At 39.7% G+C, this 21,185-nt stretch overlaps 1 protein-coding gene across 1 annotated transcript in view; it reads right to left on the reverse strand.

Moving 5' to 3' along the window:
• Positions 1–21,185, reverse strand: part of opcml (opioid binding protein/cell adhesion molecule-like) — a 171,761-nt gene that overhangs the window by 65,666 nt on the left and 84,910 nt on the right. The gene's annotated exons all lie outside the window — the stretch shown is intronic.

The raw sequence follows: 21,185 nt of genomic DNA on the forward strand, positions 1-21,185 counted from the left end.
GAAGGAGCACTTTTTAAATGTGTTACACAAGCAAGGCTTAAGAGGCCTTATTCTCCAATTTCAGTTATCCTAATGTTGTGGAATATTTCAAATGCCTCATTACTTGCATTTTGCAAGAAAGGGAGAGGCCTCTCTCTACTCTGTAATGAGCGCTGAAGCTTATTAGACCAGCGTGCATTGAACTGAAAGGGCCGATGCTTTCCCTTTCTTCTTCTCTTTATGGCAGAGAAAGGCTCGGGCCTCGATCAGAAAAACACAGAGCCACATCATTACACTTGACGAAGCTAAAGACGATAATCCTGTAGTCCGTCTCGGGTATTTTATAATTGAATTGAATTACCCTTGCCTTCCAACATATCACGGTGCACTGGCATTCTGTTCAGGAGATGCCATATATTGTCAAAGTTTCTCTCAAATGGATGCCCTAAAACGGACATATGAATCGAAGGGTTCCCCGTCGGAACAAATGTGTGCCGGCCATGCAGAGGCTCTCCACGGCCTGGACCCATGTTGGCAATGTGTTGCAGCACTGTTGATAAGGCTAAACCGATTAACACGGTCTCCATTCACCACCTCCTTCAGCCTAACTTGCAGTGGAAGCCATATACAGTATTAGTTTTATAAAAAGTACCAGAACTCTTTTCACCGTTGGAAACTTCTAGAAAAAGAAATCATAATAATTTGTATTTTTTCATTATTTTATTCATTATATAAAAAGGATGACACATTCCTCAAGCAAGTTTGAGCACTCTATCCAGCTGTATCAACAGTTCATCCTGTGAAGGATTCCAGGCAGTAGGACACTAAAAGTGCATTCAACTGTACAACCACTATACTGTACGTGGCATGCATAATACATTACAAGCCCTCAATTAGTAGATGTTGATTGAATGTGATGTGTGTGTGCAGTTTAGAGGTCATTCTTCTGAGTTTTTTTCTTTTGGATAAGGATCAGGGTCACAGGATGTCCCATGAAATACACCTCCAACTGGAGCTGCTCTTGCAAAACACTAGCCAACTGTTTCAAGACGGACAATGTTCCCATTTACACATGAAGCAAATGGGTTGGTAATAGACCCCACTCCAGTTGTTTACATTCTATTGTTTACATTATTGTCATTCAGAAACTGAATGACAATACTCAAAATCTGTCAAAATGGAATAAGGTTAACTTCATTCATGATCAGTATATGACCATATCAATAACGGTTGTAGTAGGTCAAGCATTCACTACATTTTAGGTTAACCTCAGACTTCAGGATCTGGATCAGGACTGATAACCCTGTTTAACAACGAAGTGTTGATCATCTCCGCCAGGTGTTGGGTTTTGAGTGTTACTGTGTGTGTCTGTGAGTGAGTGAGTGTGCACCTCTATGTCTGCCCATGGCTAATTTTGCATCCTGTTGCAGCAAAATATTTTGGGTTTAGCTGCATGCTCAAGGACCTCATGTTTGTGGTGACTCACGCTTTCTCAGACCCTTTTCTAGCCTGTCTTATACTGCCATTGACTGCCTGCTTGGTCCCCATTCACTACGTTTAACCGGCCAGCCGTTAGTGATAACACAGCTGAGTGCCTCTATGACCCCGAGCTGCTACTCTTCGGGGGCGGAAACAGTTTGCACACTGTTATTGTTTTGGACTGTGTGTTTGGCTTACAGCTAACGGAACTACCAATACACACACTGCTGAGAATGTGACAGCCGCACACGAATGATCCGCGGTCAAACTCAGCATAGCTTTGTGTTTGGTGTGAACACGGCATAAGAGACAGCGCCAGACTTTACTCTATTGTTCAGCTTGTGGGAAATAATAGTTTTGTTTTTTTATTCTAATTTAAATTAATCTCTTCAATATTATTTTAGAAGTGTCAATTTCACTTCCTGAGGCATTTCCTTGAAGTTGTTACTGTTTGAGGTCTGTATGTTAGACCACAAACACAAGGACAAGGACTCCCAGGATCTGTAGCAGCAGTACACATCAGACCACTCACTCATTTTCCACCAAGATAACTTCACACTACATTACGTAACATGTAGTCATTGTCACAGGTTTTGTTGCTTTTGTTGTCACTGTACTCAACTGCTTTGGGGATGCTTAGCCAAACTACATATGCACAGGTAGGCTAATACTGTACCAAGCTGGCTGATTTATTTCCTATTCCTGTATGTCATTAGATATGTTATTTGGTTTGATGGTACAATGAAGAGAGGTACTGTTTATTCTCTGTTCCATTCTGTCAACCTACTGCGGATGGGGCCCTTCCATGAATGTCATGAATAAATTACATGTAAACCAATCAATAGCTAATATTAGCACCACTTATTCCATAATTGTCAGTCCTACAGCGCACAGAAAGCTTGTCCAGGTATTGCTTTTTATTGACACATATCCAAGAGTATATTATGTCAAAAAAGTCATAAAAACATTATAGTATAGTACATCGTAAAAAGTCATAGCAGTAAAATGCAAATTGGGTAATCTTTTCTTCCAATCAGAGCAGTGAAAGGTGTCACGCAAACAAAAAATAATTAATAGAAAGACTTATTATTTGTCTTAATAACTATTATCCACCAAATAATTCAGTTCAAAACTGTTAAATCCATCAACTGACTAATTCCCAAACTCAGGTGCAGGTGAGATTTGGGTGTGGCTATAGTTACCACACAGTACACGGGATGCACTATATTAGCATTTAAATATGAATTTGAAAACATAGACAGCTTAACAATGTTAAAAGGATAATTTGTGGAGTTACTTGCAGCAGCTTAAACTTTTGTTGTGACTTGTTGCATGTATGATTTAATATATCTGCAATCTGCAAAGCAATAGACACTTTTTTTTTGTAATATACAGTGTTATTTCATTACTGCTAATGGGTCATAATGTGTGGAGTTTTGTGAAAACTGTGCCATGGAAAACATGGTGAACGCTGGACTAGCAAATAGTGAATTCATAAAATAATTCAAAAAATGCCATTGAGAATAGAATGGAATGCTGGATGGAACATGCATGTTCTCGAATCAATTTGAATGTTGACGTGTCACAAAGACCTTTCATCTTGAAAGCAAACCACTGCTGTATGTCCGATGTACATTTATGCTGTCATTCACTCACTCTTTGTGCTCCTCTCCATTCGTCGGGACCAACCGGCCGCGGCTGGCCTGTGGAGACGTCACATAGGAGCGTAGCGCCAGTTTCGCCAAACGGGAGAGACTTTTCATTTCATTTCACCAGGTTTTCACAGGCTTTCACAGGTTTTCAGCGAAAACCTGGTGAAACGAAATGAAAAGTCTCTCCAGGGCCGTCACCGGGGCTGTCCAGTTAGGATTGGACTATAACAAGATGGCTGGCGATCATGTTTCACCCGGTCATACAGGAATAGAGGCCGGTCACTTACAGGACAGCGGTTGGAGGTGGTCCCGTTTGGCGAAACTGGCGCTACGCTCCTGTGATGTCTCCACAGGCCAGCCACGGCCGGTTGTTCCCGACAAATGGAGACAACAGGTCTTCAACGCTATACATGGGCTGTCGCACCCTGACAAGAGGGCATCTCAGAAGTTGGTGGCAGCGAAGTTCGTCTGGCACGGGCTGGAAAAGGATGTACGGAGGTGTGCCGGGACTTGTGTGGTGTGCCAGCGCTCCAAGCTGCACCGTCACACAAAGACCCCTTTAGCACAGTTCTCGGTTCCAGAAAGGAGGTTCGATCATGTGAATGTGGACTTGGTAGGACCTTTGCCCCCATTCTGTGGTTTTACACATCTCCTCACAATGGTAGACTGGACCCTGGACCTTCCTCCTGCCATGGCCCTGCTGACTCCCACTGTTAATATATTTTTTATAATTACTCACATTACTATTTTTATCACCAATAATGCTCATTACTAACTTTGCTTCTTCACCAGCATCTCTGTGCTTTCTCTCCTCACAGGTTTGTATGGATCCTGGTGATACCTGGACCCTGGTCTTGCCTGGGTTTTGGGCTATACAAAAATAAATTGAATTGATTTGAACCTGCCCCTACTGTTTTCAACAACTCCACAGAAGACACCTGGACAGCTCTGAGACAGACCGTCAGATTTCACTCTGACGACGTAGCATGGCGCTAATTTCTTATAAAGATATTTCATTTTATTTCATTCGATTGTGGTCAGGCTTCCTGGGGGGCTCCCAACCCATCTTAGTTATGCTGGGATGTGAACTTCTGTTGACGTGAAGGTCTATCACAGGAGTAGTCAATTACAACTCCAAAAGGTGCAGATTGAGAAAATCTCCTCGTGCAAAGGTCCGGATCATTACAATAATATCTAATTTGCGCTATTTAGTGCCATTATATATAGTAACAACGTATGTGTGTAGTCAACAACTGTCAAATCAAATAAAGAAAGTACACATCACTTATATTTTAACAATTATTATTCTCCGTTTTCAAATTGAACTGGATGGATTATAAATAATACATAGAAATACATAAATAAATGTTCTCTCATTTTAAGTAAAATAAGGGCTCCATCTAAAAATAAAATACACAAAACTTTGAAAAACTTGCATCTTAAAAGAAAGTGCTTGATTTTAGAAAAAACAATGAAAATGAAAAAGGAAAGAGTTTGGCTGGAGTTAACTTATTTCTTCTGTTTTGTTAAATCCATTTCACATCATAACGGTCTCAGTCAACTTTATAATAAACTATCTCTACACATCTCAACATCTTGCCCTCAGTTCAGACTGGAGTGTTTGCTCAAAAGAGTTATGTTTGGTCTCGTGGTGGCGTTACACATCGGTGCGTCTCTCGACTCACGATGCATTTTGGAATACACATATTATTCGATTGGCTGAGTAGCATCACGTGAGATGATTTACAACTCGTGTAGCCTAATTGGTCGGTGCGTTTCCTGGACTGCTGACCGAGAGCCGTAAAGGCTAGAAAAGCTGCGCAGGTTAAAATAGAAGCGCTCCACCAAAATGTATAATTCTCAATTATCCATCAGTTATATGTCCGGGTCCGGATAGGACAGCGTCTGGGTCCGGATCCGGACCGCGGTCCGCCTATTAGTGACCCCTGATTTAGGGTATGTATGTATACCAGTGGTGGGTCGTGCATTTTATACCTAGGCCTTCACTGCTGTCCTGCAGCTGAAATACCACCTTATAACCACTTGCTGGTCTTGCTGTGGGACCCACCATCATTCCTAAATGACAAGCCGCGGCCCTAAGAGATTGTCTTATGGTTTTACTTTCACAACATGAACATTAAACGTACTGCTCTGCAGTCTCTTTCCTCGTCTCAGCCCCCTGTGTCATGGTGTGTGGTACATCTCACTCGGGTCAGAATGCCCATATTTGATTGGCTGAGCTGCATCACGTGATGTGATTCACTACCCGACTAAGCCTCTGCTGTTAAGCTTTGTTTCACGATAGTCACGTGCTCGCCCACTGACCAATCACAGCACACTCTGCACCTCGCGGCAGAGCTGCACATGGACACTGAGCTGCACGTAATGCTGACATAGCTATAGGCCGGCTAGCAGGTGCTGACACGTCAAAGAATACGCCCAACATGTCAAACTAAAGATCTGATTGGTTGAACACTATGACAATCAACAATATCGTCCCCATTCACTTAAACTGCAAAGGGATTCACTTGTGAGTCTGCAGGCCTCGGGCCTCTCTTCTTACCTAGAGACACAGGTGAAATCTGATTGGATAAAAGCTCTACTTAAAACAAGCTGCACTGGAAGCAGAGCAACTGAGGAAGAAAGTAGCTGTGCAATGAGAAAATAAGCTAATGGGAACAATATTTTTATAAATTATAATATGTAGTGTATTTAAGAAAAATTATTTAATTATAAAATAGCTATAACTTTGTGATTCTGTTTAGGCCAGCAGAGAAGGCCTTGCAGGCCCTGACGGCCCACCACTGATGTATACATGCAGTACTTCAATTAAACAAATTATCATGCTGACTTATTTCCTCTTTCTGTATATCATTAGATATGCAAGTATCAAGAAGATGAGATGTGAGATAAGTATGTGTGAAAAAATGCATTCCATGAATTCTATGGAGTGAAGCCACGATTTAGGAAATTAGTATTTTTATTTCATCAGCATTTAAGTAATATTTCATAGAGTCAAGCAATGGAAATGCTTTTAGAAATAAATACGCATAGTTTTCTTTTTACATTTTATATCCGTAGAAGCTTGCATTATTTTGACTAAGGCATTCCAGTAAACTGTATGAATAGTACAGTATTCTTTATGCCTTTTGGTTTTAATTGTAAACATGCATTGTGGATAGAGCCTAGCAAATTCAGCTGAGTTGTTGTTGTGAGAGCTTCATAAATGTATCTCGCTGTCGTGTTGATGTTACTCTGGTTTGACTCATGTGCTTGTGATATGTGATATGTGCTTTATTTATCTCTCGGTCGTTAAACATAGTAGTTAAACATGTCTGTAAATTAACTCTTGACAGTTGGATATAATTTCTCGAAAAGAAAGACTGACTCATGCTGACTATTTTTACTTTGTTTCTTGTATTAAAAATGCTTACAGAAAGCTAACCACCTGTAAATCTAATGTGTACCAGAGATGCTAGCTCAAGTCAACGTATCTTCATGCAACAGTTTGTATTTTATATTTTCTCATTTTTCGTGCATTCTCCTAAGAATGTCCAGCAACACGAGCAGGATGCCTGACCAAGCGCCTTTGGGGAGCCTGTTGTTTTGACAACAAAACTATTTGGTTAGGTTTAGGAAAGGATCGAGGCTTTGGTTTGAAGAAGTACACTTTGTTTTGTAAAATATCTTTGTTTGGTATGTAACTTAAGTAGGTTTGCTTTTGTGAACTAAGTTTTGTATTTGACGTATGCATCAAATTTAAAGGAATTCTTTACAAACGTTTCACAAGAATAGGACGGATAGACAACCCAAAAACATGATGGTGCGGAGGCACAATCAGGCTTTCTATACTATTAACCACAGTGTGTTGATATCTAAACCTTCCAAATCTACATTTTGTTATCATGCCTCACAGTGGTTTGACTCGTAGCAGTGCCGCTGATCAGCTTATTTACATTCTGTATCTCAATGGCTTGAGTCCTCTTTCCTAACACTGAATTTTAAAACAAAATAAGGAATCAGGGGGAAATCAAACTCCAGGAGGACAACAGTGAGTGGGGAATGAAAATCAAAAGTGTTTGCATATTTGATCATTTATCAGGATCAGTTCATTTATTATTCATTCATCATATTGTTTGTGTCATTTATATTGTTAATAGTAGATTATCAGTGTGTTATTGTGCTTCCGCATCCAGTGTGAACCCGGTGTTAGACTTATCTAGAATAGATTGAAATGGTGTGCAGATATATCTGCAAAAAGGTTAAATTAAATCTCAACCACGTCTGACTCATTAGGAAGTATCTGCCATACAGCACAGCTGTACAAGCATGCTGGTATCCTCACTCCTATACTGCATCACTACCTGCGTACAATCAACTATAAAACCCATCATATCACTGTATCATAGTCAATACAAATTATAGACATAAAACCATTGAGGTTGCACCATTGGTGCAACCTCCATTGGAAAAACACAATATGTTCCACTTTGAAAGTTTCATAAGTCTTTCCATTGTTTATGCTCCTTCACTGCTTGATTCATTTATTACAAGACACCAGCACACCAGTACAGTCAACACGCGGGCCTCAATAAACAGTAACTGTTGCATTACATTACAACTCATTGCAACAAAGTCAAAATAAGAGTTTGTTTCTCCTTGTTAGAAATATTTTAAACATAGTCTTTAAATAACTGTTGCATTGCATTATACAAATTCCTAAAAAGTGAAGCCAATGCTTAAGTGCTTTAAACTTGCATTCTTACTAATGGCCAGCAGAGGGTTGCAAAAATAAGTCTAATTGTATAGAAGTCTATGAAAAAATAACCCTGCTTCTCACTTGATTTATCACCTCAGTAAACAATCTCTAGTTTCAAGTCTTCAATACAGCATGATGTTCATTTAGTAAATGATGGTCCATTTAGAGTCAAATAGAGCATAAAAGCAGGGTACGTCAGAACTCAGTTGTGCTTAGTTGTACAAATACAAAGTGTTTCTTCAGTCGCTGTTTTCCAATAAACCATTAAAACGTTTTTTTTTCCATGACCAGTCTTTCCAATTGATCATGTTAAATCTCTGCATTTCTCCATCTACACAAGTTAATAGAAGTAGATGACTGCAGGACAAAAACAATTATACAATAATTTAAAATGAATTCATCACTTCATTAGTACTTTTTATAAATAGTATGCCAGCTGTCAAAGAGTGTTATTACAACAGCTCAAATTCAACCTCCAGTTCATGTTAAGCTGGCTATCATGCATTCAGATCATATGAATAAATGTTGTTAATTATAAACCCTGTGATCCAAACCAATTCATACAAACGGTTATTCTCTGAATATATGGTCAACGCTCAGAGAATGTTGTTGGCCAAAGCAATATTCTATTTAATTTATTCTTTAAATGATATACTAACCCATACATCGGGAAGAAGACATGTACTGACTGTGAATGTGCATGACTTCATTTTTACAATTCAATTCCTATTACACCTTCTGCTTTACCTCTGATGAATATGATCCTGAATGAGGTTTGAGGCACAAGAGGTGCTGTTTTCGACAATTTGTTTCTCCTTGTCAGAAAGATTTCATGCAGACTTTGAATTTGAATGAATTTTAGTCAGTAGACACATTTTTTTTTGACCCAAGAACCTATAAACTCACGCTGATCTGGATTACATGTCGTTTTTTTCTTTTTTTTTGTGTTTAGTTTTTTTAAATAGAAGATTTTGGACTTTCTGATACGACAGGTGCACAATAAAGTATTGAATTCCTTCAGGCTGTCAGCACAATACACAGGTAATTTAAATACTTTTTGATGCCTGATGAAGGTCTGTGGTAACACTTTACTTTAACTCCTCCTATCTAGCAACTATAAGCATTCTATAAACTTGTAATAAATGGTTTATAACACACTACAATGCAGTTGTAGGCAGATATAAGTGTTTATTCTTGTACTTGTCAACAACTACAACTTCTTCTTCTGTGGACATTGAGTAGAGTCTGGTGTGTTCATATTTAATGACAAATAGGTACAGTTGAAATCATATACAAATATCTTAGGAGAATGTACAATGTTGATATAAAGTGTATGTTAATAAACAATCAAACATGTCCTTATATCTGCCTAACAACTACTTTACAGTAACAATTCATTAAATGTTTTTTATAATGGTTTCTAATGATACATAGGGGGACTTCAAGTCAAGTGTTACCATTCAACGGCCGAAGCTTTGCATGTTTAATACATCTAGAGCAGAATTCAACACATTTCATTTTTCAAAAGCTATAACATGTGTGCATTAAACGGCTTGTATCGAGGATCATTCATCTGCGGATCTTGCTGTTGTTGGGGGAAAATACTAATTACTAAAAATACTAATTTTTATAGTCATGTATAGTCATGCATGTGGCTGAATTGCTGAAATGTAAACAAGAAAATAAACAAACAATGTTTGAGATTAACCCCATTAACAGACATTCTAGTGCTACTACAGACCATCCCAGTTAAATGAAGAATTCTATAGGTCAGTATAACTTTTCAGTGTTGTAAAGAAGAACAACTGATGAAAATGGACACAAGACTTAGCCTCTTCTCAAGAATCGGCCTGCTAAATTAACGAATAGATTTCATGACAATTTACTGTGACACCTCTGAAAAAACAACAACAGTATATACATAACCAGTTCATGAACGTAAATCCCACACTGGGAGCATCCAGGACCAGTGGCTACAAACACCAGCTTGCTCTGTTTTAAACTAATAGCAGTCTAAGGGACACACATGCTGCAAACGACACCCAGGTAATTCCCCGGTCTGTGTCTCGGAGCAATGGCTCAAGAGCTAATTTCAGCTGCCTCCACTCATTGATATTGACTGAGGGAGCAAGATCAAGACTGGCACCAGTGACAGAGTATTCCCAAAGCAGCCAATGTGGGAGGGGAGGGTGGGTGTTCCTTGTAACCATGGTGCAAAAATAAAGGATAGTTTTTTCAAGAAATTCTATTATCATTACTTCTAAAACTTTGACAAAGACTTTGACAAAGTTTGTCATGTTAACTTTGCCTAACGATGATGATCCAGCTTCTAACAGCAACTCCATGATCAAACCAGACTTCACTTTCTACAAGTGCTAAAAGACATCAAACTAAATGCAGCATGGCAATGCACTGAGCTCAGTGAAGATATGTTCCTTCTTTCAGTGCAGACTACTCAATATACTTTGTGCATTCATTACAAATTCCAATGCATGACTTCCTGTGGAGGCTTACGTTTTTTTTATGCAACCACAAGGTCAGGGCGCATCCAAGTGCCCCTGTTGTTTTTGTTCTTATAGACGCAGCACACTACTTGCAGCAGCGGAATACTGATCGGAGGCAATTCTTTGCATTCCTCTCAGCAACTCTCAATATCTGATGTATTTGTATATCTTTTAAAACGCTGTGCCAGTCACAGTGTGCATGATGGGAATGGCTCATCGAGTGGACAGCAGCGACCAGAGCAGCCGCTGTAGGAAGGAACATATTGTTTTCTGGGAGGCTCGGCGACAACGTGCAATAAGAATCATTACAAATCTATCTGCAGCTGGGCTTTCAATAACTCCAACATCAAACTTTTATCTTGCAAGACAGTGATCCATCTAATAACTGATGCATGCAGTTAGTGATGTATTTCTTTGAATGATGAGCATATACTGCCTGCACTTGTCATGTGCTGCTACAAATAGAGACCCAAATGGTGAGAGTAAACACGAGGGACACACTGAGCTCAGTAGAAGCTTAAACAAGTGTCTGTTTGAGCCTGACTGCAGACTACACTAAGACATGAATGTTCCTCTTTAGTAATAAATCTATAGATGCAGTCTGTTATGTAGATTTCATTTATGTCAAATTAGTGCACACATGACATGTTTAATTATATTCATACATCTATTTAATAAGGGTCTCATAATTCAATTGAATACCATGACAATAGATTGTTTACATGATGCTTGGTGCTCAAACATAGTCAAAGTTGATGGACAGTGTTTCCCTGATGTAGAATGTTAAATGTTAAGATGTCGGCCATGTTATCTGCCCAGAGAGTTCTTTTTGTTGCTGCTGTTTACACTCCGTTTGATGCAAATTCTAAAAATGAACTACAGAAATGCACTAGTATTTTTCTTTTGTTTTGCTGTTTGTCATGTTTTTGTTGCATTGCTAATGTGCTACAACTGCATTTTGTTGTGCAACTCTGTGTTGCATAATGGGGATAGAATTTAGAAGTATATCTAGACTCAACTGGTGCAACATGATGGGAGGTTGAACAATGACAGCCACCCTTGTCTGCACATCAACATCACAGATGACATGTATATTTTGGAGCTAACTGAGGGCATACACATTTTCCACAGCAGCTTGTATGACTATTATTGCATTTACCACAATACAGCCTCCAGGTATGCAGCATTTTGAAGCTTCCATACGTATGTGGAGGACTGCCCACAATGCCCAGACATCTCTGGTACATCCTGGAAACACAACAACATACCTGGAAAAGAAGCAAAAGTAAACCTACATTTTGTCATTTAGTCAAACAACTTTCAGAAATGTTTTGTCTTAATGTTTTTATCCATTTTTTACTGTGTTGCTGCTGTACTGACTGATGAGTCGACAGCTTAATTTCATTATATGTTTTTCCGATGACAATAAACATCCTCATCCTTTTACAGGTTGCATCTCCATCACAAGGAGATGCAAAGTATTTGGTGAGGACCTAAACATCTCCACACTAACTGACCTGGATGTGATTAGACCAGGGGTATTCAATTCAAGTTTAACACGGTCTATTCAGAGAGAACTTCCTCGTGCAAAGGTCCGGACAACACAATAACGTCTAATAATGATTTAGTCCCATATATATTGAAGTAGCCAACCGTTGTATTAACGTTTGTATGTAGTCAACAACTGACTGTCAAATCAAATAAATAAAGTTCAATTGAATAATAACTCAACAATATTTATTGTCAGATTTCAAATTGAACTGGATAAATTATAAATAATACATACTCGAATTATAAATCAAAGTTCTTCTCTCCCCTCAAGTAAAGTAAGGGATGCATTTAATAATTAACTATATAACAGAAAGCGTTTGAGAAATGTGCATCTTAAAATGAAGTACTTCATTACAGCTTTAAATTCAGTTCATTCAGGTGTTAAGTGATGTCGACCAAGAGAAACACGATATTGTATTTTTCTTGCCTTCTAAGAATATAAATTTGTGTAGATGGACTTTCTCCGTGGTTATTAAAACGTGTTTCACCTCTATTCCTCTCTGTTAACATTATTGTTGGGAAGTTAATTCATATGTTAGGATTCTGATCATATTGGACTCTGAGATTGTTTATTATCTGTGACTTCATTTTGGCAGTGGTGGGCCTAGACAGAATCACAAAGTTATAGCTATTTCATAATTTAATTATTTTTCATAAATACACAACATGTATTCTAAATATTTTCTCATTGCACAGCTCCTGTCTTCCTCAGTTGCTCTGCTTCCAGCGCAGCTTGTTTTAAGTAGAGCTTTTATCCAATCAGATTTCACCTCTGTGTTGTCTCTAAGTAAATAAATCTGCCCGGAGGCCTTCAGAATTACAAGTGAATCCCTTTGCAGTTTAAGTAAATTGGGACGATATTGTTGTTTGTCATAGTCTTCAACCAATCAGGTCTTTAGTTTGACATGTTGGGCATATTCTTTGACGTGCCAGTGGTATTGAGGTAGCCTGCTAAGTACGTCTGCATTAACGTGCAGCGCAGCATTAACGTGCACCGTGATTGGTCAGTGGGCCAGCGTGACTTTTGTCAAACAGAAAGCTAGCTAGCAGATCTTAGTGTTTAGTAAGAGTTCATATGTAAGAGAAATTATGACAGAGTCAGACATGAGTCTTCCAACTGGCCTACAAGTACGTCAGCATTAACCTGCGGCTTGATTGGTCAGTGGGCTAGCATGACTGTTGTGAAATAGCTAGCAGAACTTTGTAGTAGTAAGAGTTAAAGGTTAAAGATATGTAAGAAGTTTTTACGTGACATTACATTTTTAGAGATTGGCATGTTTAGCAGTGACAATCCCAATATCTGCTGCCTCTGTCGAGCGGACATTTTCACATTAAAACGTATTCAAGAAATGGAACTGGGGAGGCTCGACTGTCTTCACTGGCGTCCATGAATCGAGAAGGACCTCTTACTGGAACTGAACCGATGTTCTGTACAACCGTGGTATTGAACTCTTTGTAATCAAAGAAAGGAGGATGGACTTTGTCTTTAAGTGAACAGCAGCTTTGGTAAGTGAACTGCTTTTGTGCTTTTACATCTGCAGTAGCGTTACTACTGTGTTCATTTGTCTATGGTGTCGTTTTTATGATATGGTTAATATTGTTCCCTCTGATGTGAATAATATTTGAATGGTGCTCTTGAGTGTGTGGATGGATACGTGTTTTAGCGCTGCAGTGTTGCTGGATTGATTTGTCATGCTTTGTTGTCATATAAATATATGTGACTGGTTCTTGTGAGTTTGTTCTTGTTATTGTGTTAATTACATTGATTCTGACTATATACATTGTCCGTTAATGATGAAGCATCCCGTCATGTGCGTATTCATGTATCTGCACTCTGCAGGTAGTGTATTTGTGGACCTCATAGGTGTTGAGCTTCATGTAACATGTTATTTCCCTTGTCAAATGTTGCAGTGTTATGTGAATATGCGGTTTTTACACTAAATAAATAATAACCTGTCATAATGAGGTCATTAGTCGGACAGCACTGAAGGCCCAGGCCTGCCACTGCATTTCGGATGTGAGTATGTTTGCTCAAACGATTTATGCTTTGTCTCGTAGTGGCGCTTCACATTACCACTTTTAATAATAGCTACGGTCTCTGAACATATGGGACAAACTGGTTTTAAACTGCCCCCGGGAAGAATTAACCTATAAGAGTCTGTCCATTCTTGATTAAAGTCTCTTTTCTCTTTTTGGAGAACGTCATGTGAAATAACTTCTCTGACTCACGTAACTTTCCTACTCTTTGTTCTCTTTCCTTTGAGATTTACACACACAGGGGAGAAAGAGAACACTCGAGTCGGGAAACTTATCAGAATACACATATTTGATTGGCTGAGCAGCATCACATGATGTGATTTAATACACATATAATTGGTTGGTGTGATTCCTGGACCGCTGAGCGAGTCTAGCAAGGCTAGAAAAGCTGCGCCGGTTAAAATAGAAGCACTCCACCAAAATGTAATAATTCTCAATTATCTATCAGTTTTAGGTCCAGGGTCCGGATACAACGGCATCCGGACCGCGGTCCGCCTCTTAGTGACACCTGGATTAGACTGTAAGATATCAGCCACAGGTACATACTTTTTTGTGCTATGATGCAATATTGCAAAGCCCTGAGTCTGGCATCTGTCTTTAACAGTATCAGCTGGTTTCATACTGACAGATCTACAACTGAAGGCAACATGCTGGCTCCTCCTCTAGTGGCCTGCGCTGCTTCTCGTCATGAAAAGCATTACAGCTGGGTGAGACAGCGACACAGAGCAGACACCACTGGTGTCAGCTATGAAGATAAACGTACGTTACAAAAAATTGCAATATTTACTTACTACAGTTCAGCCTTTGCTGTATGCTAGAATATTTTATCACTACCACATTACCCGAGTCACTGTAGGTATTTAAAAGTTCTATAGTTCAATATTCAGAGCATTAACATAGCAGCAAACAACTATTGTTAAGATATAGAGGGCTAATATCTACCTGAGCAGAGAATGAAGTCACTCTCTCCCTTTGTGTGTTGGAATCAGAGCTCTGTGCTGTGTTTTCATAGCCGGGCCAGACATACATGCTTTTAGTGCATGTTAGTGCATGTGAGTCCCTGTGTAATGCATTCACATGGAATTAGGCAGATGGCAGAGAGCAAACCGGATATCAATTCAGTATGGAGGGTAACATTAGGAGAGATCAACAGGGAATACTGACGTTCAGAATTAAAATATTATAACTTTTTGTCGCCCTCCACGATGGAATTAAGAACCAGATGTTATGTATAAAAGTTATGTACGTTTGCCGTAGAATTTTAAAAGAAAACTACATTATATAGTTACGTGTATTACTATAATAATTACAGACAATAGTAGACACAAAATCCTTTTATCAAATATATTTTCACCTTTGCAGCATCACATCATCATGTGTGTTACGTTTTTGCCGTCCAGAAGGGGTTGTCTGTCTTACAGGATGATGACACATTGAATTAGCCACCATAAGTTACCGGCCACACGAGACCATTTATGAGAAGCCACTCAGTGTATTGACTTTTTAAATAATGCATTCTATTGCTTATGTATTCAACTTTTCATTTGTTAGATGAAGAGGAAGTGTTGTTTTTTCCTTCAAAAATGAGGAAAATATACTTTATGTCAGCCGCTTCATAGACCAAAGCAGGACTAGCAGTTTCAACATTATTTCTCAGTGTCGAAACTCAAGATGCAGTTACACTGAACACTAAGCTGCTGCTGTGGTTTTTCAGGAGTAGTCATAAAGAAACAGAACCAAAGTCCTTAAAGTTGTTATCACAGTGTAACTTGATGTCGATTCAGAGTCCTTGGCGGCATCTCTGCCACTTCCAGTCCTTTAGATACATACACTACGCATTACCCGTTCTTGTAGTTTGGCTTAACTGCAGTCAGTCCACTCCCTGTGTGCAGTCACCATGGAGGCAGGTGCCCTATATTCCTGAGGGTATCAGCTGACAAGGTCACTGAGCTGATTGATGTTAGCCTCCGACGTCCTTCTCTGTGTGCCGGTTCAACACCATCTCCATTTCTGAGGTATTAGAGAGGAGAGCGCCTGTGGGGGCCAAAGGCACCACTAACATCCCTCAGGGACTTCCTGATCTGTCTTTGCCATAAAGGTGGCAGTATGTACTAGTCATTCATTTGTCACTCCAGGGTCTGACATGAATCAGTGCCCCTCCTCACGAATTGTTCTGACAACACAGAACTTTTTACAAAGTGGCAACGATTGCATGTTGACTCTGTATCCATGTTGTGTTCTGGCATGTGTGTAATCAGGCCAAAGCAGCATTGCACCACTGTGTGGTCCTAAACCAGTGCCAGAGTGGGAGAAACACTGGACCATGTCTTTCTCTCTATCCAAATAAACAGCAGAGCTGCCTTCTTAAATATATCAAAGTCTTCTTCACTACTGCCATGGCAACTATCATTATGCATTACAGTCGTAAACAGAGGCCATACAGAAATACAGCACAAAAGGCAGTATGAAAGAATTATTACACAAGGCCTTTCCGACTTCACCCGTCCTCCCCTCTCCACCAAGATATGTCAGAAAAACAAGTGTTACAAGAATATATGGGAAGATCAGTGACAAAGTCACAAAGTCTTGCATTGTAAAATGATAGTCTGCCCGAGGACACTCCATCCCAAACCCCATCCAAAGGTGATTCTAATCATGGGAGAGCTGAGAAACAGCTGGATTTCCATTTGTATAAGCAACACCTATATATATATATATATATATATATATATATATGTATATATATACTATTCACATTGAGGTAGGGCAAACTCCTTGACATTTTGATGTTTTCTGCGTCAACCAGGCATAACTACATGGCCTAGCTAAGTATGGATGTCAATCTGGGTTAATAATGTTCTCTTCTATTAAACATAATGACAGAAAGAGTAACTGTCAAGGCCTTACCCATGACACTAGTAATACTAGATCACTTCATTCAATGTCCTCCACAGATAACAAATACACTGTGTGTCAGATGACTGAAAGCAAGCACTATGAACTTTCTAAAGACTGTTATTCTTTCTACTCCATTCGTTGGATGTAAATACACTTTACCTCTGGAATTGGAATGTAGAGATATTACATTTTTAGGGGTCTCTCGAAAACACAAAACAAATTATTTGTCAATTAGCACAAAAGATATCTTTTAAAAGCTTGAGGCCTTGTTGTTTCTGGTAAGGCCTGGGTGGCTCTATTACAAATGGTCCGCAATGCAAATGTTGTGTAGCTTAGGAAACCTAGTTACCCCGTACTACCTGAAAAGCAAAGGGATTTTTCTTTCTGCTTCAACATAAAGGTTAAAAGTACAGACTCAGTACACATCAAGTCTGGGAGCCTAACTCAGTGGTCCGTTCTCTCTGAAGGTAGATAGAATATGTTTCTATCTCCAGTCTGTTCACTGTAACTGAATTGTGATAGACATTCTGTGCATGAAACGAAAAGTTGTACGTCGATACACAAGTGAGCGTGTGTGTTGGGTTGGAGAGAGAGAGAGGCGAGGGTGCTGTACCGTTTTTGTTGCAGGACATAGTTGTTGCGTGGTGGTGTGAGTGGTTGTTGTTAACAGTATTAGCCTCTCTTAATGCGTAATTCCTTTGGATTATGTGGCCACAGCACTAGTTTAAAGAACACTGTTGAGGAATTAAGGTATTATTCAACAATTAATTTTTAACACAGATGGTAATTGATTAAATACAGCACATTTCTTGAAATCTGCATCCCTCCTTGACATGGAGAACTGTAGCAGGAGTTGGTTTGTGGTCTGTACCACTGACAGATACTGTTGCTCTCAGGTGCATCCCTCCTCTGCTGTAACAACTAAGAGCATCATCATGGTAATTGGTAAATGGACTGTACTTGTATTGCGCTTTTCTAGTCTTCGACCACTCAAAGCACTTAAAAACGACATCCCATTCACACTGATGGCAGGGGCTACCATGCAAGGGGCCACCTGCCAATCAGGACTATCTAATCATTCATATCCATTCATACACCGCAGGAACAGCCTGCAATTTGGGGTTAAGTGTCTTTCCCAAGGACACATCGACACGGACTAGCGGAGCCGGAGATCGAACCACCGATCCTCTGATTGAAGGACGACCCTGCTCTACCACTGAGCCACAGCCGCCCACAAATCACCAGTATTTTATTGGTGTATCAGCACCCAGCTTCGCCCATTCTGAGGATCTCGAGGCTGCTCTTCAGTTTCAAGTATGAGCATGCAGCATCCAGATGGTTGGGTGATTCAAGGTCAGGGAAAAGGAACGGATAGAAATCCACGGGAGTATAATTGGAGACGTGTCTCCTTGTCTGTGAGAATATGCTTTGTCTATTGTTTGATTAAAACCATAGCCTGATGCTTCTCAGCTTCAATTAAGAGTTAATGAGATATCATCATGAATTATACAGTGTGAAAAATACTCAATGTTAATTATGACTGCATGAAAGAGAATACCATCAAGTTGAACTGTTTTTTTTTTGTGAAGATCATGTCAATTATTTTTTATAAAATGCGCCAGTTCTCAATGTCAAAAGAAAAATCTGAACGGATCCTAAAAGAAAGTCTGTCCTTGATGCAGCGTATTCTCTTTGTGACTCTACATGAGGTATCCGATACAGCTACTTCATCTCATTTTTAATTATATGTCACTCTAATGCAGACTCATGGCGCTGCTGCTAATTGTTTGTGGAAACTCGCAGTGAAGGAAATTGATTTAATCATTAAAGAAAACAAAAGTCTCAACGCCGACGGATAGTTTAGATGAAATTTGTAATGTAACTTAGCCAGGACATATTTCAACATACTCTGCCCTTAATCAATATCTATCAGCAATCTGAAATGAAATCGAGATTGAATCCAGTTCCATCGTCAGCTCTAATGCCCATTGAAATCCATCTACTCACAATCCTAAAACCGAAGGAGGGAGGATTTCCTAGTTCATTTGACTGGAGCTGAGCTGGTCCAATCCAGGGAAGAAGAACTATAGGGGTTTTAGAGGTGGGTGTCATGGCCTGTAGTTATAGACCCAAATGCAGACACAGACTAGGGAAGTAGATTTAAGTGAAGAGGTTTATTTTCAGGGATAATGGCTGGTGATAAAGAGCACCGAAGACCATACCGCATTGTGTCGCAATATTTCGATTATCGATACAAGGCCGACAAGTTTCCATCTCTTATTATATAAACTATATAAAATGAGTTTTTTTCTGATGTATAGTTAAAGCCAGCGGGATTGGCAGGAAGTTGGTTTAAAGAAAGACGGAGTCATCGGAGAAAGAAATCTAAAATGTGCTGTTCAAAAGGGAAGAAAGGGAAGAAGGACATGGATGTGACACCTGCGATTTGCAAGGAGTGTCGTATGAAAATAAAATACTCTGGGAATGCTACGAATGGGAGGGCTCACCTCATACGCCAGCATCCAGAAATAGCCTTAACCATTGACGGCCAGACCAACGTTAAATCAGCTCAACCGAAAATAAACTGGCGAACTTAGCTTGAAAAAGCATCCTTCCGATTCTGAGCAAGCTCAGACAATAATCAATCTAGCTTCACAATGAGTGTTGAATCTGCAACAACAAAAGCACGGTGGCCATCCACTCTTTGGAGAAAAAAAGAGAAAATGTTCCAGATCCCGAGCTACAAGCTCAAGATAGATGTCAGCACAAGAACGGAACGGTGCTGAAACGCATTCGTGCAGCGCAGTTTTCTCCGGAAGTGAGATTTGAATGAGATGGACATCAGGTACGGCGAAGATATTGTCCTGGCCTTGAAGTCGATGTCCAGTTGACTGTCTGAGGAAAAGAGGCCCGCTTCGTCACTTGTAGCGCCGCTGCTCGCACAGCTGTTGTACTCGACACAAGACAGCGTTGGTCAGAGACAAAAATCAAGCATCAATCAAGATCTTCAGAAGAGATATGCCAGTAGTAGTTCACATCCTCATGGAAGCCAGGTTTTATACCCTGCCGTTCCTGTGCCCAGAGGAGAGACAAGGGGCTGCTGAGGCTGTGACCCTTCAGGTAAACAAGCATTTTAATATTAATGGTGTAATGTATTCTAACCCACTTCAAAATGAATATTAATAGTGTAGTCATAGTGGTAACGAAAGTAAATTTAGAGTACTCAAGTACAATTTTGAGGTACATGAAGTGTACTTTACTTGTCTACTACATTTTGGAGGAAAGTGTTGTACGTTTATTTGACAATTTTTGTTACTTTACTTTGCAAATTGAGATTATCAACACAACATACAAATCAACACATTAAAGCATCACTCAAGTCCAGATGACTCTGAAATGGGTCATTCTGCATGGTGAAAACTTTTACCATTGATATTTTGATGCCAGTACTTTTTTAATTTCTGCAAGTAACGTTTTGAATGCAGGACTTTCATCTACACTGTGATATCGCTACTTTTATTTAAGTACAATATCTGACCGCTGACATCCTTTACCAAAGAGCAACAACATATTTGCTGCATATTAAATATATATTTAACATATATCCCCCTCTCTCTCTCTCTTATTGTGTGTGTTTGTATTCTACAGGAAGAAGTGATGCAGCACACCATCTCCAAGAAACCCAGGAACATCAGGAGGAACCTGGCTACACTGAAGAGGATCCCGGACCCCCCCCCCCCCCCCCCCATCATACCCGCCAAGATGAGGAAGTCATGTTGGCTAGCAGACATGCTTGGCCAGACTTGTTGAAGCCCCACTAAAATAATGTACTGCCATAGCTGAGGAGGAGGTGAAAATACACCACTGGCACTCACAGAAGACCCACTGAGCTGGTGAAAAACACATGAGCAAGTCGGTCCTTTCCTGGCCAGGCTGGCCAAGAGATACCTTTGCATTCCAGGTACAAGCATCTCAGCAGAAAGAATCTTCTCCTCAGCTGGAGACATCGACACAGCACAAAAGAGAAGTTTGACCTTGTAGCATGTTGATCGGCTCCTCTTCCTGAGCAGGAATGCCATCATTCCTTCACGGTCCAAATGTCTGTCAACTTTTTTAGTCCCAGAGTCCATGTTTTAATTTATTTATATATTTATTTTATTTTAATTTACTGTCAAATTGCCCAGTTGCTGAAGTGGCTGCATACTTGAAAATGCCTGTAATAGTACAGTGGTCCACACATGTTTTCATTCAGTTGGGCTATGTAGACTGTAATACCAACACTTCAGTTTGTCAGGTGCATGTTGCAACATTTGACAGGTTTTTATT

The sequence above is a fragment of the Anarhichas minor genome, unplaced genomic scaffold (genome assembly GCF_050575085.1).
Source record: "Anarhichas minor isolate MPS153535 unplaced genomic scaffold, ASM5057508v1 ptg000027l, whole genome shotgun sequence".
NCBI lineage: Eukaryota > Metazoa > Chordata > Actinopteri > Perciformes > Anarhichadidae > Anarhichas > Anarhichas minor.